Source organism: Eurosta solidaginis, chromosome 2, assembly GCF_040869045.1.
Source record: "Eurosta solidaginis isolate ZX-2024a chromosome 2, ASM4086904v1, whole genome shotgun sequence".
Classification (NCBI taxonomy): Eukaryota; Metazoa; Arthropoda; class Insecta; order Diptera; family Tephritidae; genus Eurosta; species Eurosta solidaginis.
This window is the reverse complement of record NC_090320.1, coordinates 211,191,435-211,215,010: the sequence shown is the minus strand read 5'-3', so window position 1 is coordinate 211,215,010 and position 23,576 is coordinate 211,191,435. Positions and strand designations below refer to the sequence as shown.

The following is a 23,576-nucleotide window of genomic DNA, read 5'->3' as shown; positions in this document are numbered from 1 at the left end:
ATGGTCCACCCCTGTTGAAACAATAAGTTTCCTCGGACTCCCGTTAGAGGACATTGATGACAATTTGAATTGGTTAGACCTATTGGATGGGGCGAAGCACTTCTACAACAACAACATAACATAAAATAAAATAACATAACATAACATAACATAATATAACAAAAATACCATAAAATAACATAACATAATATAACATATCAAAATATAACATAACATATAACATCCATTTTTTTTTTTTTTTTGAGTTTCGAGGAAGGGAGAAGTGCTTTACGGACTGACTGGGAGATTTAAGCCTCATTATGAGGATCTCCGAGTGCAGGCCTTCCTTCTTCCTTAAAGGGCTACCCACTAAAACCTAACTTCAAACGGCCCGCGCAATTTCCCTTACTTGGGACCACGTGTAGCATTACTACGTGTACAAACATTACGTAATATAGAAGGCGCTATATATCTCATCAGATATTTAGATCGTGCTACTTTTTAGTTTTTCCTACATATTGGAGGGATGGAAACAGCATACTTTATACCGAATCCGAATGCCTGCTTATAAAAACTTGTTTTCTAAACAATTTTAACCTAGCACTGTAGATGTGGTAGGCGAGCGCGCTAACAACACGTCACCGGTTTACTTAGTTACCATCATACTTTAAATAAAAACAAGTAAGGAAGCCTAAGTTCGGGTGTAACTGAACATTTCATATTCAGCTGCCAAATTGCAGCTTGCAAAACTTTTAAATTACCTTGTTTTAAAAGTGAGCGGTGCCACGCTCATTGTCCAAAATTTTACTAATTTTCTATTCTGCGTTATAAGGTCAACCCACCTACCAAGTTTCATCGCATTATCCGCCTTTGGTTATGAATTATCGCACTTTTTCGGTTTTTCGAAATTTTCGATATCGAAAAAGAGGGCGTGGTTATAGTCCGATTTCGTTCATTTTAAATAGCGATCTGAGATGAGTGCCACGAACTTATATACCAAATTTCATAAAGATACCTCAAATTTTTTTCAAGTCGTCGTGTTTACGGACGGACGAACATGGCTAAATGAATTTCTTTTTTTCGCCCACATCATTTTGATATTTAGAAGTCTATATCTATCTCGTTTAGTTTATGCCGTTACGGGTACCGTTATGCGAACAAAATTAATATACTCTGTGAGCTCTGCTCAGGTGATTATAATAATGCAAAAGGCAGAGCTAACTATCTATGTATGAGGAAAAGTGTACTCTGCCAAATAAAACTTCGAAAAAATAAAATACATTTTTTAAATTTTGCTACTTCTCATTTATTTGTGACATTACATACTCAGAAATTTCACTTCTATGAGAACTTAATTAAAATATTAACACAATTATATATATACGAGCAATGAGTCAAAGTATCGTGAATATTTCATTTGATACCTGTTTTACAGTGCTTAAAAAGTTGTGCTGGAAAAAGTATGCTTGTTTAAATCATAGTAACGCCCACTTTCCATTTTTACAGCCGCATGATGTGACTTAGACCTCTTTTAAGCTTTGCTACGTCATTCTTACATACATATTTCGTTTCATTTAAGTTATGTCAAGCATAGAAGATTAGCATTCAAAGTTTTGTTAAAATTTATACTTGAAATGTTGAGCAAACTTTCTTTAAAAATCTAACCTCAACAAAAACAACAAATTCAATTGCATCTAGCCTATGCTACTATTTAACAGCGTAAACACACACAAGTGTACTCACTTGCATATTTGTGTATATACCAGTGAGCTGCAATTATTATTGTTTTAAGGTTATTAGTGGACTAACCAAAAAATTGGTATTAGTGCGTACACAAACAAAGAATGTCAAGCACTTATATCCACTAAAACAAATTTACATGGTCATGCTTCGTAAAATGAATAACCGCTCATAAGCCACGAAGCAGTTCAGTACTCAATTGTCTTATTGAGCAAGAAAGTCAACTGTGTTATAGGAAAACACTAATTTGAATCAGAATGACTAACAGTACAATAAAATGAATATAGTCATATCAGTCTTCTGACGCTAGCAACACAACGATGTACACGAAACTAAACTGAGTACAGCGCTAAAGAGAAACCGATAATAAACGAAGTATACAGTGTATTACACACGAAACCAACATGCTACTGAGTTAAAGCGACTCTGATTTCAGTTTATACTCAACAATGTCATATATGTATGGGACATATGTGTTGCGGGGCACTCGTATGTATTTTCTATTTTATATGCTAGTCACTCATAGTATTTGTCTGTACTTGACTAAGTACATATTTTTTGGCTCATTACTAAGTGCACTAATTTTATTAGTACTCAAAGCAGACCTCTGGTATATCCCCAGAGGTGAGACAGAAAAGCTATAAGAAAAAATACTAGGCCTCAACTAAAATGGCTTGCAAACTTCTACATTTCTTCTACTAAAAGTGGACGGTGTCACGCCCATTTTTCAAAATTTTAAATTAATTGATATTTGCGCAATAAACTTAGTCCGCACATCAAGGTTTATCACTTCATAAGTATATCTTAATGTATTTTCCCATTTTGTACAGTTTTCAAAACTTAAAAACGGTTTGGACCATTTTCCATACCAATATGATTTTGAGTTCAATTTAGTTCGTGTACCAAAATTTTTTTTACTATATCCTAATTATACTCCGCTGAGCAGAGCTCACAGGCTATATTAATTTTGTTCGCATAACGGTACCCCGTAACGGCATAAACTAATCGAGATAGATATAGACTTCTATACATCAAAATTATCTGAACGAAAAAAGAAATTCATTTAGCCATGTCCGTGCGTCCGTCCGTCTGCCCGTAAACACGATAACTTGAGTAAGTTTTGAAGTATCTGAATGAAGTTTGGTATGTTAGTTCCCGGGCACTCGTCTCAGATCGCTGTTTAAAATGAATGAAATCGGTCTATAACCACGCCCACTTTTTCGATATCGAAAATTTCGAAAAACAGAAAAAGGGCGATAATTCATTACCAAAAGATAAAGCGACGAAACTTGGTAGGTGGGTTGACCTTATGACGCAGAAATAGAAAACTAGTAAAATTTTGGACAATGGGCGTAGCACCGTCCACTTTTTAAAGAAGGTAAATTAAAAGTTTTGCAAGCTGTAATTTGGCAGCTGAGTAGGTATGTGTTCGGTTACACCAGAACTTGGCCTTCCTTACTTGTTTTATATCAAGTTATTATGTAAACGGACTGACAGAATCACAGACGGCCGGCTGGGTGTGAAAAATCTTAAGACCATCAGCATATTGAAGAAAACTAGGAAAGTGTAAAGCACGAAACTATATCCCATTGATGCACAAATAGGCGGGGACTAAAAATACTATCTTAAGGAGCCGCTGATGTAGCGACGAACGGACGAGATTAACAGATTTTACGATTTCTATACACAGGAACCTATTCGTCAAATAAGATTTCAATTATAATTCATACAAAGTGGAAGCCAATAAACTCAAGTTTATGCATTAAGATCTTTATCGAACGCCTTTGAAAAATTGGTATTTATAGTAAAAACCAAAGGTCCATTCTTGGGGGCCAAGCTACAAAATACATAGAAAGGGGCCAGATTAGTGACAAACAACAATTTTTCTTATATTATTTTTTCGAAAAGCTTCGAGCAAACTGATCTGAAACCAGATTTTTGACTCCAACAGGCATTAAAGAAAGCAATAATGAATAATAAAGGTTTTGTATTTTAAATCGAAAATTGCAGCGATAAGTGTTTCCCAATTGAAAGAGTTGATACATACCAATATCTGGGTGTTTCTGTGGACTAATCCTTAAGTTGGTCAACACATATTTCTCGCCTGAAGGCATACATGCGATCTACTGTACGCTATTTTTATAGTCTAAGGAGTATATGTTCAAACGCAACGCTGAAGACGCTTTATTACGCTTTGGTTCACTCTAAGTTTCAATATGGCACATGCTGCTGGGGTGGTGCGTCTTACAGTAAAATCCAGAAACTTCTTACTATTCAAAAATTTGTCATAAGGAAAATATGTAATGTGAACCGTTTCCACCACAGCATGGAGTTATTTAGAGAGCTGAAAATTTTTCCAGTAAAACACATGTACTATTACAAGACTTTAAAAATATTCTTTATTCGTTGTGGGTATTTCCACAGCCTAGTCACGGATAATTATAATTTGAGGCAAAACTCACTCGGACTTGTTGTTGTTCCCACATCTCGTACTACCCATTATAATAACTTTTTTACTATCGTATCTTGTAAAGCTTTCAATACGCTACCTGCGTCTATACGTGTCATTAGAAATATGCGCGAATTTTTAAAACATATCAAATCATTTTTAATAGAGCAGTCACACGACGACATCAGAACTTTGCTGAATTCTACCACTTAATAATTTAATTTCAACATTTTTATTTTCTATTGTTATACATTTTATTTTACATTTTGTAACTTTAACTTCAACTTATTAACTATTTTCACCCCACACACATTTGTATATATTTATTAATTTTTTTGAGATGGCATTCAAAACTAAAGTTTTAGATAACTTTACAGAATGCCTTACTTTTCTTTCAATTTCAATGTATTAATTTAAGTGGCAATTTTATATATGTAAACATGTAAAAAATTATTTTGATTTGAAAGAAAATGAATAAATCTAATCTAATCTAATCTAATCTAATAAGGGCTTTAATGTAGAAACTTGACAAACTATTTCATCCCCCCTCAGGAACATTAGATGCCCAGGTATATAGATCACGCACTTCGGGATAAAGCTGGGCACCTAATGTCCGCCAACGCTGATAAAGCGTTTATAGACTTGTTTACAAAGAGGTACAAGGTACCAAATTGAACCACGGCTAAGCTGGGAGTGGTGACCTATTAGGAGAAACCTTGCACAAAATATCTAAGAATCATTCTAGGCAGTATGTTGTCTTGGAAGCTCAACATGTCTACCTAAAGCCGTTTCTATACCATTGAGTACTTGTTTGATGGAGAGTCACAAAAAAATAGCTTGCCCTTAAAAATAAGAGGGGGATGCAGGCTATCAGAATTTAGCATTACGGGGCCCTGAATACAATCCCGATGGCTGCATTGTTTGCCGCTCTGCACATTCTACCTGTAGACCTGGTTTCAAAAAACATAGCGTTAACAACTGCTACGAAACTTAGTGCATCGGGGCAGCTTGAGCTCAGACCATATGGCCAATATAGTATAGCGTCATAAGTTACAGGACAAACAGACCACTTGATTCCGTATCCGCGCTTCAAAAGGGTTCTTAGAGCGAAAACACAGGTGGATGGTTGGCGCAATGCTACTCTATGGGGGACGACGCGATACATGTTTACGCCGATGGCTTCAAAAGCTACCAGATCACTACAGCTTTTTCCAGGTGAAAGTAGTGGCTGTGACTAAAGCAATAAAAACACTGGGGGAAAATACCTTAAACTGCAGGCGCACAAATTTTTACATTGACAGCAAAGCAGCATTTTAAGCTATAGTCATCTTATAGCACAGCATCTAAATATGTGTAAGAGTGCAAGCAATCCCTGGAAAGAATCGGGATAGGCAGAAACATACAACATATCGGAGAGCATATGCCAGAGCATATGAGAATATATGGAAATGAAAACGCGGATGAGCTACTTAAAAGGGGCGTATCCCTCATGCTTCGTCAACCTTGCAATCAGATTCGGCGAGATTAAAAGAAGGCGAGAGTTGCATATGATCAACCAAGCAGAAAAGACATGAAATCGAGCGAGGATGTCGAAGATCAAAGTGTCAACGGTCATGTGAAAGTCCTACAACCTTAGATTAACAAAGTTACTCTTATCATTGAAAAGAGCGGACTGTTAACTCTTAACGGGTATTCTGACTGAACAATGCCTTCGATCGTCACGTTCCCTTAAATTAGGCCTTGTTAATATATGCAGATGGTGAAAATGCGAGTTTGAAGGAGAAAATGATCGAGTTTGTGCTGATGCACTGCAATGCTAAGATTTCAGCTTTAATGAGTGCGCCACTATCAAATCTAGCTAGAATCAGTAAGTAGCATAGTTTGTCAAAATCGCCTAGTATTTGGCAAGGCAACGGAGTTGTTTTAAAAAAAGGTCCTGTTTTCTGAAAGAGTTTTGCAGTTTGGTCGTTGGGAATACTTCTGTTGACACTATGGACTCATTCAGTCTTTGTGAGGGAGCCATTTTATTCCAATGACCGAGGAAAAACTCAGTTCCAATTTTTAAGGAAGTTACTTCTTCAAATTAAGGAAGGATTTCAATGTCGAAATATCATATAACATTTTTCCTTATTTTATTACCGATTTTTTTCGTTTTTAGGAGAATTTATTTTGAGTGTATTTGGGAAAATGTTTAAAACTAGTGGGTTTGACTGCATTGTATGAATACAATGCCGCTTGTAGTAGAAGCGGCGATAAACTTGCATAGTATTTTAGGCCGTCTTCACCATATCATAATAGGTGTTTAGGTAAGTATTAGCATAGGAACTTGGACGAAATTTGTAGAGATAACACCATTGAAAAGTCCCAAAAAGGAGGCATTGTTTTGGATTGTAAACAAAACCACCCAACAGCGAGTATAACAAGAATAATTTGCAAGCAAAGCAGGCATTTATGTCTACACGAAGGATGCAGCAAAAAAAAAAACAACAAAAAATACTTGCGGGTAAACATGCAAAAGAATATGCCACACATACACATAGATATGAATATACTAACACAACCAATATTGCACTTGCATTTATGCTTATACAAAGCAAGAAAAGCCGGTAAGCCGCTCTAGAAGGTTACCTACTTTAGTTGGTTGCATGCCTCATATCCTGGTTCTAATACTCACCCGCTTGACTTCCAACACACCATGCTTGACTGGCGCATATGTCAGAAATTATGTTAGTTAGTTAGTTTATTAGCCCATGACATCAAAATTTTGTTGTTCAGTTTTTAAACTTTTATTATTATTTTTTTTGGCGTTTTGTGGCAGAGTTGTGTCAAGAGTACGTAAGCATCAACTTGTATAGCGCAAAACTGTGTAGAGTCAACAATAGCAAAAAAAAAAAAGAATGAAACCAGAGTGAAAACATCGCAAAAGGAAATATCATTCCATTATATTACCTCACGCTAACTAAAAGATTGTTTACACAAAAGCTAACGGAAGGACATGAGTTGATATTTCATAAATACTCCTAAACGGAAATTTAGCGTGAACCTTATGAAAATTATATGTTGGCAATGATGTGCGAAAAAATGTTGTAATAGGCAATTAGGTAAACACTTTCGCATTAAAAAAATTAGTCGTCCGTAAGAGCAAATGTTTAAAAGTACGCAAAAGTGATTAAGTATTTAAGTCTGAAAAAAAAAATGTTATATACCATCAATACAGTAGAAAATAATAAGTGAAACTAAGGTTGGATTGATGTCGAAAACAATTTCTTTTTTAATTTATTTAATAATTTGGGAAAAATTTAAACAACGTGATATCAGGACGGACAAGGCGACAGCTGTTTCGATTATACCTTGTAAATCTCTTCAAAGCCTTTTCTCCCGCCTTAAATTTTTCCCAAATTATTAAATAAATTATAAAATTAAAAAATTGCTTAAAATAAATGTTTTCATACATTTAAAAAAAAAGAGCAATACGGGCAATCCCCGATTATTAAATCATACAATTTCTTTTTTAATTTTTCTTTGATCCATTCAAATACAGCCTTAATCGATTTTTTATTGTTACTTTATTACTTAGCATCCACTTTTTGGAATGGAAAGCCTTGAGAGACTCTATAACTCTTTTTAGAGTCTCCTTCTGAATGCAGATATCATTTTAGATAAGTGTTTCTTTCTGAGTATACCAACAACCAAACTAAAAAAAGCCTTTTCAGACACCAGGAGCTATCAATCCTCTTGGAAAATACCTTAAGCTTTCTAATACCTATGCTGCTTGCTGCTTCTATATCTGACAGCTGTCACACTCCTAATAATTGACACATTTTCCTTGCGAGCGAAGTGCATGATGATGCACAAAATGTTCTCGATTGTTTCCTCTTCCAACGCGTAACCTTTTACATTTGCTCTCACTGCAAGGCTTATTAAAAACCATGTGACGCCTCAAGGCAGTGGGCAGTCATAATACCCATATACCTCTATTGTGGCTGGAAGTGCAGAAAGGAACCAGGTTATTTGTAAAGTTATGTAAGGCTTTATAATCGCTCTAATAATACAATAATAGAGGTGGCTATAGAACCCACATATACCCAGTATTATTTCACATGCATAAATTTCCGTTGAGGTCTTCTTCATTCTCTCATCCAAGTTGAGCTTCCACGAGAACTTACTGTTTAGGATGATTCCTAGATATTTTGTACAAAATTTTCCAAGCATTGTCACTCCTTCTAGCTTACCTCCGATTAACACATAACATATTCGTCGACTGTAAAGCCGCCTATGACAGCATGGAAAAAATAATAAAAGTTGCAGTTCATTATCGACCTAAATACTTGAGTCGTAAGCTCTGCTTACTCCAAACTGGATACACATATCGTAAAAAAATTAAGTACACCCTCTTCCTTTATAAAGTGAAATATTTTCAGTAAAAGTTGACAAAATCATTTGATGAACAGGCAAACTTTTGATAGCACTTATTGTCAAAGAAATGCAATGAACTGACTTATACTCGAACGATATAGCCCTTAGGAGAGTATCTTGCCTGTTCAGTCTACAACAGCATTTGTTTGCAAGAGTAATCCTTTGTTGGATTTCTAGACTGACGTTGTTGTTTGATGTATTTACCAACTCCTCGCCGTCGTATTTGAATAGCTCCGCAGGCAATGCATCAGAACCAGCTACCTTCCGAAATATCGTTCTTTACAAGACCAAGCTGAACTTGGTAAAAATCGTGTTTTACACATGAGAATTTAAGTCTAGATTTCAAACTCACTCATACGATCTTCATCTCCTATTACTTATCTACTACTGCCATAGATATTGCACCAATCTACAGTTTTAATGAAATTCCTGAAAATCATTTTAAAAAACAGAATCAGTTTATGCGCAGTAAAATATCATTACGTTAACCGTTAAAAGAATTTCAGCTGTAATAAAAAAACATATTAAGTAAATTAATTTACTTCAACATTCTCATTTTATTTCCCTTGGCTCACAGTTTGCTTTTGTATGGCTACAAAGAAAATGTTGTTATACCTGCAATACTGGAATATTACAAGTGCTGCACCATAAAAGGTAACAAACACACTCCATATAGCATTCACAAATCAAAGGAACGAAGGTACCAATAAACAAGATGATATGCCCAGAGCTCTCTTCACCAACTGTATTTGATTCGTGAAGGCATATGTGTACAGCTAAGACCAGATTAGAACATAATCCTCAAAATGGTGTGTGCCACCGTCACAGCATTGGTAAAATATTGAAATGACCGGTGATGACTCTCGCAAGTACTTTCACTGCAAATTTCTTTATCTTGAGAAAGAGGCTAGTTTCTTTCCTATCTAAATATGGTCATACAATTTTGAAAATTTGCAAACAACCCGGTTGGTACACAGCTAGTCCGTTTTCTTAACCTTATATTGCTCAATTTTTATCATTTACGATTTTTTATCATTACGTTTTGTCATTGGTGCCTGGAGCCTCACAATCCTGGTGCAGTATGGCTGGTATTTGTATGACATAGACCGCCGCCTGGAAGGCACTGCATGAGTCGGTAAGTCGGTATGATTGATTTACCCACATATGCTGTGAGGACATTCCAGAACCAGTTTCTATTTTCGAACCGTCTGTTTAGATTGTCACTCCTGGATCACTATGTAGGCCTTTCTCCCATTCATTCATTGTTCTGCACCTGGATGTAAAAATCGTCTACCAATTGGTCAGTTATGATTAAGGTTAATCGCTCCTTTGCCATGTCATCCAATATCGCCACGTGCCTTGATTTGGTTGCTTTCAATATGTTGCGTTCTCTCAGTCGTAGAGCCCCTTTCGCGGCAAATCCCTGCACGAGCTCCTCTAGAGCATCAAGCGAAAAATTACGTTTAACCTTTTCTTTCAGGCGCAGCTGACTGTTTGCTAGCATTTGCACCTTAGCAACCCTATGTTGATAACGCTTTTTGTTTACGAGTTCCAACAGACAAAGCTCAATGGATGATATGCCGTAACAATCATCAGTATCGTGCGAGAGCCCTTTCTCAAATGCAGAAAACTGCCAGTACTTTCTTTGATATCACTCAATGTTCCTTTTCCAGCATTACTTTGAGTACAGTATCATGCCAAGTTTCAAATGAGGGACTTATCGTTGTGCCGTTTAGCCGCGGTTAGTTATAGGAAGGAATTTTTTTTTCTTGCGAACAGGACAAGCTTCATTTTTAGCCAATTTTTCCCTATCCATTGCAAAATACCAGAAACTGACGTATTCATGAGCTCGGTAGACGTAGAAAGAAGTTTACTTGTGATCAGAATCACTAAGTCGTCGGCGTATGCGACTTAAATCGTTCCTTCTGCCCTAAATATATTTAGAATGTCAGTACTACCTGTATCCAAGAAAGAAGAGATAACACGCCGCTCAGATGGGTAACTCTTGCAGCCATTTTATATACTGGGCAGCTCATAAAAATGTGTTGGTGACCCTAACCCTGAGCTTAAAATCGATTCGTGCAACTATAGTGTGTTGGGTTGAACGTTGGGGAATCCACTTTCAATGTAAAAGAAGGCTGCCAAGGTCAGAAAATACATATTTTTTTTTTTTGTTTTACATTTTTTGTTATACATTAGAAATCCAAGCTCTCAGTTGTTTGATTCATAAATAAAGACGTACTATTTTTGTTAATTACAAGGAAAAACTGTATGGTCCATTTCAATAAATCTTTTTATATTTTAAAAAGTACGACGTTCGGGTCAACTAGCGCAGCCTTGGTGAACGGTCAATGTTGCTCTCATTGCAAAGGATGGCTGAGGCATACAAATTTTATACCCATCAGTCACTCCTCGTTTCTCGTTGAACTATTAGGGTGGGGTGCCTTATTAATCTGTACATACAGGACAGGATACCTCAAGAGTCACTTTCGGTATTCAGTAGGGGCAGGTCAATGGAAATAGCTCCCTAATGAACTATGTAGAAAACGCACTGATTCCTAGAGATGAAAGAACAATACAGAGCGGGCGACCCCGCTTAGGAAAACTTGTTTCTAATTGAAAATACTTTTTTCTAAACTTTTAGTGTTGCCTTGCCCGAAATTGAATCGAGGATCTTTGGTTTGAGAGGCGGATACCCTTTCACCACCCCACGGCGCCCGAAATGAAAACAAGCCAGATATTTTTTATCAAAATGTTATACTTTTGTTATAATAACTAAGGTTATTGATTTATTATCAAAAAGAGATATAATATTTACCAAAAGTTTATCGATATTTTTTAAAAAAGTAATCGATAATGTTGTTAAAAAGTTATCCATTTTTTATCAAAATATTATAGATTTATAATCCAAAATTTATCGGCCATTTATGAAAAGGTCATGGATATGTTATCAAAAATGTATTGATTTTTTATTGGAAAGTTATCGAATAGCTATCGATTTGTTACCCATGTATAACTGACCTGTTATTGTTTTTTCTATCGAAAAGTTATGAATTTTTATTAGCGTGTTATCCTTTTGTGGCAGCTTATTACTGATTGTTTATTGATTTGTAAACGAAAAATTATCGATTAGTTTAAAAAAAAATTAAAATTTTGTATCGATTTTCCGTCAATAATGTATCAATTTGTTATCGAAAGTTATCGATTTTTTATCAAGAAATTTCGATTTCTCATCGGAATTGCACCAATTAGTTATCGGCGTGCTATCTATTTGTGCTATCATCGGACTGTTATGAAACATATACCTATAAAACTTCAATACAGAATCGATGCAACTTCTGTAAACGAAAACAACCATATAAGCAACCAATACGAAGTCAATAAATTGGCAAGCAGATATCAAATCGGAAACTCGACGATAGTAGCTGCCTATCTTTAATAGACCGATAATAAAGGAATAACTTATATTATCGGTTCAAACTGAATATAAGTTAAAGTTACATCCGTTTAATTTCAACCCCCGAGCAAACTTTATTCAATTTAAAAATATGATTTTTTGGACGTACACCTGCATGTTTACGCATCTAACTTTACAAGTAGATACTTGGCACTCACGCTGGTTTTTGTTTAATGAAAAGTCCCTTGGAACTTAGGCGACCCTTAATACTGTTCGCTCTTACTAAAATTTAATTAGTATGCAAAACCAAACCTAATTGCAACCGGCACCACAGCCTTGCAGTATGATAGATAATATCCATACGAGTGAAAGCATAAAACAAAATTTGGGCACACGTGCCGACTAACTGCCAAAACGGTTGCTGATATATGCATTGGTTTTATTTTAAAGTTAATATATGAAAGTGCGAGGTACACCTTCAGTATTTTCTACATTTTCACACAAAGTATTGTAATTTCTGTATGTTGCACAAAATCTAGGTACCAAAGACGGACAACCGGGTCCCCCATAAATTGATTTTCGCCCAAAGGTAGATTGCATGATTAAAAACCACCAGTCGAATAACATATCAAATAATACAGGTTATCAGGTTTTCTCGCTATCGTTTAGCAGTTGTGGTTTTTACATTTAAACGGTATTTGAAAATTTAAAAAATTTTGTTTGAAACTAGCTATGAAGATGAAATTTTTCACAAAGGAAACTTAGCTAAACAATGTTTCAAACAAGACTTGTCCTGCCTATATTTTAGCTTCGATTTCCTTTCCCATTTTCTTAATTGACTATTTTAGATCGAATAACTAAGTTGATTCATATAAAGAAAATAATGTCATCTAATTACCTTTGAATTGGACAAGGTGCCACTGATATTCGGTTGGCAGGAATTTTGGTTAAAAAAAGTTTAGCAAATAGCGGAAACAAAAGGACTTAACAAGATCGGTTTTTCTAGTACAGGAAAATTAGCATCACTAGAGCTGTTTGCCAATGTTATATTGCATAGTAGGAGCTGCAACGTCAGCCATTATAAAAATGTAATGATTGGATTCAAAACAGGTAGGTAATGAAGTTAATTTGTATAGGGCTTCCGAAAACCGAATTGAAAAAACAATGCTAGTGCGTTATAGGCATAATACTTTCAACCTTTTAGTTTGATTCATAAAAACTCTCTTTTAATTTTCGCTTACTTTAACTTTTTGGTTAATTATTAAGCTCAATGCCGCAAGGATAAATAAAACACCATATAATTCGTGGTATTATAATATATATAATTGGTCGATATTTCGGTTTCAATCTGAAACCATCATCAGGACTAGAAAACACAAATTATAATAACAAACATTAGGCAAACATAAGAATAGCAGGTGGATATTTTACATATGGGCATATTTCATAAACAAATAGATACAATTTGCATAAATGAATGTACTTGATATACTGATCATATGTTCGAACAGATGAATGAACAAAGACAAACAGGAGAAAAGGTGTTTTTATAATTAACCAAGTTAGAGTTAATGTTAAAATATACTTATAAGGCTATTAACTAAACACAAAAATTTTCGCTTACATATTATAAAAGGTAAAGTGCCGCATCTAGGAGCATTTTTCTTTATAGTCCAATCCTGTTGAACTTTATTCAGCTTCGTTAGATTTATTATTATTATTATTATCATTATTATTATTATTAATATTAATATTCCGTGAAGGAGGAAATGCTTTATGCACTAACCGGGTTGTTAAGCCTCGGTGCTACTTTATGTAGCAGCGAGCCTCTCCGAGTGTAGAACTCCCTAAGCTTGGGATAATTGAGGGCGAGCAGTTTAGTGTGAGTTATAAAGGAGTAATTTGATGTGCTTGTAGGCATATGAGTCGCGGCACAGTGGATGACGTACCCGACTCAAACGTTTGGGGCTGCGGGTTCAAAGCCCACTGCAACCAAGCATTTTTTTTTAATTTATTATTTTATAAATTATTAGTTTAATGGACTGAATTTTATGTTCATTTAGTTTATGGTGTATTTAAAACACGGGACGATACAAAGCATGGGTACAACTTTATTTATTTAATTTGGGGCGAGCATAGGGAACTCTGAGGTTTCGCTCTAATGAGTCACCTCATCTTCTATTTGAAGACCCCTTTAAAAATGTGATATGGAGGCGAGCAGGGGCTCTGAGGTATTGGAACCCCATTTTCTACTAGAAAAACCTCTATTTATTTAATTTGGGGCGAGCATAGGGAACTCTGAAGATTCGCACTAATGAGCCAACTTATCTTCTATTTGAAGACCCCTTTCAAAATGTGATGTGGAGGCGAGCACTGGGCACCCCATTTTCTACTCGAAGAACCTCCATTTTAAATTAAAAACTAAAACTATGGCTTTAGAATATTTCATAAGCGGATGAGAATTTCAGCGCTTATGAAACAAACGAAAAAAAACTCATATTTTAAGTCGCGTAAACACTTTTCCTTCATTGGCTACCCACTAAAACCTAAACTTCCACGGCCCGCGCATTTTCCGCACCTGGGACCGCGTTTAGCATAACTTCGGATGCGGAAGGGCGCTACGTGAGCTCTCTGGCTACTCTCAAGTTATTGGGCTTAGCAACCATCTTGCCTTTTAGCGAGGAGAGTATTCCTTGCATATCTGCTGACCATGTCCCATCTGTCATTTCCGCAGGTTATTTTATTGATGACACTGCCCGGGGATAGGTCGCCTAGTGTTACTTCCACTCTTCTTCGTTGCTGTGCGAGTGATCGCATTCGAAAAAGGTGTGGCGTACGTCGTCTATAAGCCCACAGTATAAGCAATTCGAATTTTCAACCCTGCCCATCCTGTGGAGGTATTCCCGGAAGTAGCCGTGCCACTAAAAAACTGTGTCAGTTAGAAGTCGACCTCTCCATGTGGCCGATTTAACCATGGCTCCAGCTCGGAAATCAGTTCCCTGGTCCACTTTCCTGCAGTACTGTAGCTCCAGTGCTGTTTCCAGCATCGGATAGAATCTTTTCGCGCCTGCGCGGCAGCAACATCTCTGCATACTACTCCTCGGAGGTGGTAAATTGATTTCCTCTCCTCAACGAGAAGGTGTATAGGTATGGTGCCCGCAATAACAAGAACTGCATCTGTGGATACCGTGCGGTAAGCTGAGGCAATTCCTAGCGCCCCTCTGCGTTCGACAGAAGTAATAGCTGCTCGGTACTTTCGGAATTTGATTGCATCCGCCCAAATTTCTGCACCGTACAAGAGTATAGAATCCGAAGCGGAAGAAAGCCGTTTTCTTATACAAGGCCTTGGCCCGCCTGTGTTTGCCATTAATCGACTTAAGTACCCTGTGGTATGTGCAGTTTTCTCGTAGGCTCCTTGAAAGTATTCTAGAAGGTTAGCTTGCTATCTAGCCTCACCCCAAGGTATTTCGTGGAGCTGCATGTATGTACTTATTGTTCTCCAACCATAATATTCATAATGGTGGGAATTCGTCTCTTCGTGAGTATTACTATCTCAGTTTTCGCTGTCGCGAGCTGCAGTCCATGGTCATTCATCCATCTGTTTACACTGCGCATTACTCGGTTTAATCTAAGCTCGCCAACTCGCAGTTCCGTGCTGTAATTACGGCAGCCACGTCGTCTGCGAAAGCGACAAGAAAAGCACTCATTGGCATGTGCAAACGAAGAATTCCAGAGGTCGGGACCCAACACCGATCCCTGAGCTGCTCCGCCTATTATCCTCACTTTTCACTGACCTTTATTTGTTCCGTACGTGAGCCAGAGATCTTTTAGGTAGTCTCTTAATATGGCTAGTAGATAAGGAGGTACCTTGAAAGAGTGTTTCAGCGCATCGAGCATGTCGTCCCAGGCATTTTTCACGTCCAGCGTGACCAGTAAGACAACCGGCCTAGCTTGTTGGCATGCGGTTTCGGCTTTCCTTACCGCATTTATAACCTCGGCTATGGCATCTATTGTGGAGTGACCTTTCCGGAACCCATGCTGCCGATGGGACAGACCACCTCAATCTTCAATGGCTGCTATCAGCCGTTGTTTAAGGAGGCTTTCCATCATTTTCCCGGCCGTGTTGAGCATGCATAAGGGTCGAAAAGACGATGGGGAGTTCGGGCCTCCCTTGCCTTTCGGGATTAGTATGAGATGCGCTGTCTTCCACCTTGGAGGAAAGATCCTGGCTTCCAGGCATTTGTTATACATATGCAGCAGCAACTCAGGACTGCTCTTAGCAGCCAGTCTTGTTGCTTCAGTTGGTATCCCATCCGGTCCTGGCGCTTTACCGGGCTTTATTCTGCGTAAGGCCGCTTTTAGCTCACCTTCACTGATCGGCTGCACGTCATGGTCTTCGTGGGTGAAGTGGTCACCCTCGCTGCTTGTGCGATGAGGAACAGAGCATCTATTATACTTCACATATTTCCCTCATCCATCGTTTGTTTCGGTGGGCGGAATTTGCCCATTACTATTTTATACCCTTGTCCTCAAGTATCACGATCAACTTCTTTGCAAAGCTTTTTCTAGCTATCAAGTTTGCTTTGCTTTATGGCGGCACAGAGAACTTTTTTGCTCTTCTGTATGCCTTCGCATACTCTAGCGCGTCAGGCCTACTGCGTGCGCGGGTTGCCAGCCTTCGCTTTCTGTGGCATACTTTGCGCAGTTCAGCGATTTCGTTACTCCACCAGTGCACTTGTTTTTTACCTCTCCTAGCCCTTTTCGTGGCATTGAGGTCTTGCATGCGTGGTTCAGGCAACACATGGTGGCTTCTACCGTATCGTTCGCCGCTTCGGCACTGTCGACTATCTGTCGTGCGCTCGCTTGTACAACAGCGGAGATCTTTGCAGCGTCAACCTTAGAGGCGTCCCATTTTGTTTTCGTACGGGGCGGTCTCCCTATCCAACTTTGCCCTAAGTCATTAAGATGGAAGGTGATGTAGTTATGGTCACTACCCATGACATCCTCCATCACCCTCCATCCAGCCGCCTTTGACAGCAGGTTTTCCGATACTAATGTAATACCAGGGATAGAGTGTCCAAATCTTGGTCGCCGATATGTTGGGGTCGTGCCGATATTTAGAATGACCAATCCAATTCGGGTAGCACTAGCCTTCCTCTGGAGTTAGTCTGGGGCATTCCCCACTCAACAGCCCTAGCATTGAAATCTCCAGCGACGACCACGTTACCAGTTTCATCACTCAACTCGTCTTCGAGTAGTTCTAGCTTACCTTTAACCCTTGAATTGGATCGCTTGGGGAGAGGTAGCAGCTCACTAGTGTGGTGTGCGCCACTGTTACGTTTCCGACAACACGGCTTCATACGTGGATGCCAGCGTCTACGATCCAGATCGCAGCAGCACCTGTTATGTCTACGTGCTGTCACTCCTGACTCTATAAGTTTCGCTGATGATTGCATAGCTGGCACTGTTTTTAAGAACCAGTTGGTCCAGCAGACTATCAGCTAACCTGCTTCGGTTCAGGTTGCCTTGGATGAACCTGGTCACTTGCGCGCCTGTTTGGCCTTTGCGGCAGCGAGTGCCTCCTTGAAGGTGCTGCATGCTCCAGACCCGGGAAGGTGGTCGACCTTCTCTGACTGGCATAAAAAGCACTTTGGAGTTTCCGTGCAGGCCGAGGGCCTTTGCAGTCTGCTTTTTGGTGTCCGTAACCTAGACACCTGAAACATCGCTGCACGTCTACCCTCTGTCTAATACTGGATTGCAGCCAGCCGATACAGTCTGCTTTGCAGTCTGCTTTTTGGTGTCCGTAACCTAGACACCTGAAACATCGCTGCACGTCTACCCTCTGTCTGATACTGGATTGCAGCCAGCCGATACAGATCTTGCCCTTGGCTTGTAAAACGACGCGAACAGCTTCGTCCACTTCAATGGCTGCCATCTTCTGTTCACTCTGGTTTGCAGAGAAAATAGACACACGGACCTGTCCCGTCATTTCCCCGCCAGCAGCTTTCCTAACAGCCTCGGCAACTTCTTCGGCGGCTGCCAGACAGTCTATGCCCAGCACCTCTACCCGCATTCGCCGTGTAAGCTGCTTTGTTTCGCCCGCTTCTCCAACAGCGCTTCCATGGGTGAACGCTGATTTATCGCCGCAACGTGCAGTTTCGATAAGTACACTCCCGGATTTGGTTTTTCGGATGGAGCGTATTACGGTCCCTGTATCTTCAGGTCGAAGCTCGCCCCGGACGGCTCCTACGACTTCGGCGTAATTCTTTCCCTGGGCTGGTCTAACTACGAAAGTTGCGGCCCGTCTGTTTCTGCGCTTGCCTTTTCTTTTTGCCTTCTTGGCTTGCCCAGGTGGTGTCCTTTGTTCTTTCTCAGGGCGTGGTTTGGCTTTCCGGTCCCTTCGGTCGTCCAGGCCTCGCCCGATATTGTCTTCGCAGAACCCTCATCGCACTTTTTCTTGGCCTCCGAGTCCCCCGGTTGCGAACCAGAGTTCGTTCGTGCTCTTTTGTTCCCACGAGCCACTTTCGGTTCGGTGTACTCTGCGCTTTTACCCTCTAATAAAGAGCGCATGCGACTCAGTGTCTCTTCAAGTTGCGCCATGCCGTTCTTTATGTCCATCGACACATTTTTCTGTTTGGCCGCAGCAGCCTGCACTCTTGCATAATACTCGATGAGGTCAACTTGACTTGTCCTCCCCGGTACCGCATACGGAGGTTTCCCGCCCGTCATTGCCGTCACCTTGCTGTCCAGGGGTAGATGGGATGGCATCTATTTTCCTACTGTTTTATCTAGCTTTTGTCCCCCCTTACGTTCGCCGTGGGGTATCCCTGGCCATTGCTGACCCGCCACCTTGTTTCTCTGCTGGTGCTATTGTCGCATTGGTAGCGGCTTTTAACACAGGCGATCGAAGCACCTTACTGCTCCTTTGAAAACCGTTTACGCCGCTATCATTAACATCGTTACTTTTATGCATTTCAATTGTTTGGCTCATTTATTTTCAGTTGGGTCTCCGCTCCAAGCCACTATCTCCGCCCGATGTGCAGTCGCTGTTTTAGATTCCCATGGTTATCTTTGCATGTAAGCTTTTTCCGTCTGACTGTGCCCTCCCCCCTCTTCACTTTTTCCTAATCCTTTTGTTCACTCCTCCCTCCATCTTTTTCGCTTCATCTATCTCCATCTTCGTCTCATTCTATTTCTTTCTCAATCTCCTTCTCCATCTCTCTTTTCTCTTCTCTCAATTTCTTCTCATTCTTCTGCATCCCTTATTGCCTGTCCCAGAGGGTGGTATGTATTTTATTCCAGTCCCAGTCCCACTCTGAGTGTCAGTCCCAGTCCCGCTCCGAGTCCTAATGCCAGTCCCAGTCCGCCTCTGGATAATATATTACTCTATACTAAAGCACTCATCAACAGCTTTCATTTGATATACATATTGTTTAAACACTGTCTAGGCATTCACTGGCCCACGTTTTGGCCTATATCCCGAAACCCTGTACGTCGATCGCAACCAAACCTATGTAGTAACCACCGCGTGAGGTTTTCGCAACTTGCGTGAAAGTTTGAACAAAATCAACCAATCATTTGCTTTAATATTTTTTATTGATAAGCAGGTTGTTTAATTATACACCAAGCAATTACACGGAAGTATATCCGCACCACCTGAAAATATGAGTGCCATTGCGTATACGTAACATTTTATTATTACGTATAAACAAATAAAAAAAATTGCAATAAAATTGTATTGAGATTATAAACTGAGATATAACCTATCCTATCTTTCGAGTTGGATCAAACTACACACGGGGTGCAAAACAAATTCAAAATCGGGTCAGTAGTTTAGAAGTCCATCGCGGCAAAAATTTTGTGACACGTGTTTTTTATATATTAAGATATATATAAATACTAACGTACCCTCGCCCGCTTCGCTAGGCGATAAGTTCAACGATTTGCGGAAAGAGAATTAAATTAATACGAAACAAAGCAAATTCTTTGATACAATTTCATTCGAACTTTATTGTAACACTTTTTGGTAGACAACGTTTTTATGTTTTCCATCTTTCGCGTAAATGATTAATGACGATGGTTTGCCTACTCGCGAGCAAGCTACATGCAACTGTCCATAAGTAAAAATTGGGTATTATAAATTAATACCGCACATTTGTAGAGACTGACCTTGCGCCTTATGTATTGTCCTAGCGAAGGCAAGGCGAATAGGGAACTGCAAACGTTTGAAATCGAATGATAAATCCGTCGGAATCAGTGGAATTCTGGGTATCAAAACGTCTTCTCCTTTGTACTTCCCTTTCAAAATTGTTGCTTCGATAACGTTACCCATTAGCTTCTTCACAGCGAGTCTGGTACCATTGCAAAGTCGTGGCACATTATTGTTGCGCAGCATAATAATCGGCGCTCCAATTTTTAAACGTAAAGTATGAGGTGCTAGGCTTGGCAAATAGAGTGAGTTTAAGCATTTAGTTGAATAATTTATGAAATCATCTTGATGAGTAATAGTGTCCATTGACTTACCACCAGGTATTTGATCCAGAATAGCTGCATTTATCTTATTGACGTCCTTATTTTTCCCAGCTAAAGTTGCTCTTTCGCTGAGCCAATCATGGTTTTTGTAATGTTGAACTACGTTTGGAAATACACTCTGTATCAATGCATCTTTAAACTGTGCAAAAGTGCAGAAATTGTCAGGAAATGTAATCATTCCTGTTGGATCGACAGACATATGGCCATTTCCCATTTTCAGTAATTGCTGTGAAAATTGAGCTGCTGACGGATCGTTTTGTAGTTGAACACATACGTTTGTAGTAAGTGTAAACGTGTTTACATGTCTCCATAAATAGATGATTTTAAACATGCATTGATTTCATCTGCAGCCGTGGATTTTGGGTAATGTTTGCCTAAAATCTCCAGCCAATAAAATCATGGCACCTCCAAAGGCTGTTTGGCTTCCTCGTAGATCTTTCAAAGTTCTATCAAGTGCTTTCAATGATTTTTTGTGTGCCATAGTACACTCGCCCCATACGAAGAGCTTTCATACTTTAAGAACTTTTGCCATTCCAAATGTTTCGAAATATTACATGTTGGTATTTCATTTACTTGCATATTCGAAGGCAACTTTAATGCAGAATGTGCTACGCGACCTCCTTCCAGTAATGTAGCCGCAATTTCGGAAGAAGCGAGTGCCAATGCAGCGTTATTATCTGATCGAATATGTTGCTATTATCAATGAAATTAAAGAGGTCTTGCTTGTTCCCCCAGAAGCATACACGAAAAACAATCCACCAGTTCCATGGCTAACATTATTCATGATTGTATCATAAACATATTGCTGTTGGTCATTCAATTTCGTTAAATTTGATGTTAGAAACGTGTTTAGTTCATTACAATCATAATGGTATTCACACTCCAGTTCTCGATTGAACATATCATGCATTGGAAGATTTGCTGCTGGCATGTCCAATTGTACTAACGATTTGTTTAACATCGGCAAACAAATGTCGTCAATCCTTTTCAATGCTTCAATGTAAATTTCCAATATGAATTCCAACTCATAATTTGCAGTATTTCGACGCATTTGGTTTAAAATATCATCTGCCATATAATCTTTGAAATTATTCCATAATTCAAATGGAATGTGCTCCCCCATTGCAATTATTATCGAAAATAATGTTCGTATTTGGTGTGGACTGGCTATTTCAGCTGAAACGCCAAGCGTATCTTCTCAATTGTTGCGATCCTCCAAAAAATTTAATTATTGTCATGCTTCACGACATGTAGCGCACAATTCACCATTAATTGTTTTTAAAGCTTGGAATGATGTTGGGCCACGGACATTAATTAACAACAATCGCAAGTAAAAACAAAAATTCGTATATTTATTCAAAAAATGTTGTACACATGAAATGGTCTCGAGAATCTCGTCACCCAGAGAAAAATTACCATTCATAAGCCCAGCTTCCTTTTGATACCCATATTGAAGCACTTATTAACAGCATCCATTTGATACCCATAATGTAAAAACACATGCTAAGGTTATTCTGATCCACGTTTTGTGCAATATCTCGAGACCATAGACACCCAGATGTATGATATCCATATTGTATAAAAATATTCTTCGGGTACCCGCGTCCACTTTGGCCTATATCTCGAGACCCTAGTCACCTAGGGATACGAAAGGTACTCCATATTAAAGTACTCATCAAGAGCTTCCATTTGATACCCATATTATACAAACACATCGTATGCTTATCCGGGTCCACGTTTTGACCTATATCTCAAGACCCTAGACATTTTTTAATTTTTTTTTACTAAAAACCTTCCCCTATTTGATCTCTATAATATGAAAAAAGAACGAATAAAATTGGCCTAGTAGTGGCCCCAAAACATGGACAGGAACGAACATCATTTCATTTTTATATACATAGATATATCTCTGATACAACCGTTTTGAAAAATGCCATGATTATTTTATTGCAAAATTATTGTTTTACAGTGCAATTATACAGAATTTTGCATAAAATAAATATGATTTATTCTCAGTTGAACCTTTGACAACCACACATTACATCTGTAATAATGTAGGAATATTTATATATGGGATGGTAGATATTATTTATCAAGCCTCCATAGAAAAATGGCAAAAAGTACACTTTGCTGTAGGGTAAGAAATAATTAATACAAGATCAGGTATGAGCACAATATAATGGTAGATGAATTGCTTAGAAAAACACATAATAAAAGCTGAAGATATATCAATGTGTATGTTTGTATTTAGACTGGACATCAAACCTCACCCAAACATGTAAGGAAGTCTAATTTCGGGTAAAACCGAACATTACATACCCAGCTGTACACTTGAAATGCTGTTGTTGTTTTGTGGTGTCTCAAAGCTTAGAATGCGAAATAATTTACTTGAAATACATTTATGAAGCAAATTTTGTCAAAGGTCTGTCACCATTGGAATTGCTAAATGCCATCTATGTTCAAAATTTGTATACAATTTTCCCCAACTAGAAAAGATTATTTGAAACAATATGTGGCTGTTAAAAGATAATTTTATTTTTTACGGTACAATAAAATAGTATAAATAGTAAATATTCTTAGTCCAAAAATCATTTAGTTGATGTTGGAAAAATTGTTTTTGATGTAATCCATCAATAATGATTCATGAATGAGACGTCATTAATTCAAATTAATCTAATGTATCAGTGGAGTTTTTATAGGGGCCCGTATATTGTTTAGTCCCGGGCCCGGATTTTCTCTCTACTGCCTTGGCCTTTTCCGACGGTTGTGGGCGTGTTTTAGCAATCGTCCCCGGCAATAAAGTATCACAATTTGTTAATTAAAATTGTCCAAATCATATGGATTTTAAAGAGAGATGTAATTGACTGCTCGTTTGAAAATAAATAAGAGTATTTCTTTGTAATTTTACAATTAAATTTTGCGCAGTTTTCGTTTGCGGCTACTACACTTTTTTTGGACCTAAGAAGTACAACCGTGCCAAATAGCATTCACAAAAAACGAACAAGAACAAGCATTTTATCAGGTGAGCGTAGCTGTGTGTGTGTGTGTGCTGATACATACTGA

The 23,576-nt window shown here is 38.5% G+C and overlaps 1 pseudogene; it reads right to left on the bottom strand.

Annotated features, from left to right (window-relative positions):
* Nucleotides 1–21,636, bottom strand: part of LOC137241802 (cytochrome c oxidase subunit 1-like) — a 173,249-nt pseudogene extending 151,613 nt beyond the window's left edge.
* Nucleotides 21,637–23,576: the final 1,940 nt, after the last annotated feature.